This window comes from Athene cunicularia (genome assembly GCF_003259725.1).
Source record: "Athene cunicularia isolate RWA chromosome 3 unlocalized genomic scaffold, athCun1 chr3_part1, whole genome shotgun sequence".
Classification (NCBI taxonomy): domain Eukaryota; kingdom Metazoa; phylum Chordata; class Aves; order Strigiformes; family Strigidae; genus Athene; species Athene cunicularia.
Genome location: NW_020799097.1, coordinates 25,630,442 through 25,632,033, shown reverse-complemented (window position 1 = coordinate 25,632,033; position 1,592 = coordinate 25,630,442).

The window sequence follows — 1,592 nt, the reverse complement described above, 5'->3', positions numbered from 1 at the left end:
AGGCCTGTGGGGGGCTCTGCGGCGGGAAGCGCTGCTGTCTCGCTAGTTAGAGGCTGTGTATGTTCGCTTGTCTCTATTTCTTTTTAAAATTCTGTGTGAATAAGGTTGGTTTCTGTGATTTTTCTTTTCCTGTCACCACTCTACCGTCCTCTGGCTTGCTTGGCTCTGCAGTATGTGGGGAGGAGGGGGGCAGTGCTGGGTTCAGGTTGGCATTAGGTGTCTGGCCAGGAGATGACCTCCCTGGTCATGGGCTGCTTGCCCTGGGCCTAACGAGAGGCGTGTGCTCCAGCGTTTCTCATCTCTTCTGTGAGAGCTGGCTCTGTTCTGCTCTCGGCCTCCCAGTCCTCCCGCCACCACCGACTACCAGCATAGTGACTCCCCATTTAATACCATGAGCCGCTCTTCATCTCTTGTCTGTGGGGAGCTTGTCAGGAATGGAAGGGGTTGGAGCTGATGGCCCTGGAGGCTACTGACTTTCCCCCCAGGTTCGTGTCACATGGTGCAGGGTAGAAAAATGCAGCCGCTGTTGGGCTGAGGGCTGCTCAACGCAAGCAGTGAAAATCGCATCCTGGAGTTCTGCAGGACGTGCCAGGTGCGGCTGGTCTCCTGGCTCTCTTCACCAACACTATTCTGGTCTGTGCAGGAGCGATGACTCCTTGCACAGGTATTTATGTTCCTTCTTTCCCCCTGTTAGCCCAGGTGGTCTTCATAAATCACAACAAGGGAGTAAATTTAGATCTTTTTTCCCAAAGTCTCTTTTGCTGTTGAGATACCAGGCTGAGGTGAATGGCCAGCAACCTACCTGTGATTGCAGCTCCTGGCTGTAAATTGCCATTTTCCCTCTTGGTGAGAAGAGCAGGGACACGAGAAGCTCTTAGCCCATCCCCGGGGTGCTCTCTCTCCATCAGATTTCAGTTCACAAATTGGACTTTCTCTTCCAATATTGCACGGCAGTCACAGTCTTAGGAACCAGAACGCTATAGCTTGCTTCAAAGCTTGTTGATCCCCCTGTATTTACGAGACAGGTATCCACCACGTCTTTACCTTCCGTTTGCCGTTGCTGCGCTGATGTGTGCTCAGCAACAGTGACATGTTGGCCTGCTAAGAGCATGTCTTAGGAGGGTGCACTGAAAAAAACGCTTCTGTTTCTTTAATTTTTTAAACTTTAAGTTAAAAATCACCTTTGGCTTTTCTTTTTTCTTCTGTGAATTTAGCTATTACAGGCAACTCCTGTTTCATTCTGTTCTTTTATGTAGTTCATGCGGATACTTTTCTTCAGTATTTTTTTTCTGTTTTTCATGCATGTTATACTTATTAGCAGTATAGATACTATGCAGCAATGTTTTAGTTCAGTAAGAACAGTTAGTTCAGTTTTAGTTTAGTAAGAACAAATAGAGGCCCCTAAGCAGGCATGAAGGGCCAAATAGCCTGGATCATTTGAATTCCTGTGGTTAGATGCAGTCTTGTATTTTGTGTTCTATTTCCGTGCTTGTTGGCTAACAAGAGGATTGCTTGCCTTGTCTGTGCTCGGGGTCTTTCAAAGGTCACTTTTCCCTCTGCTTGGGAAGGAGCTTTTGAAACATTGGGAACTG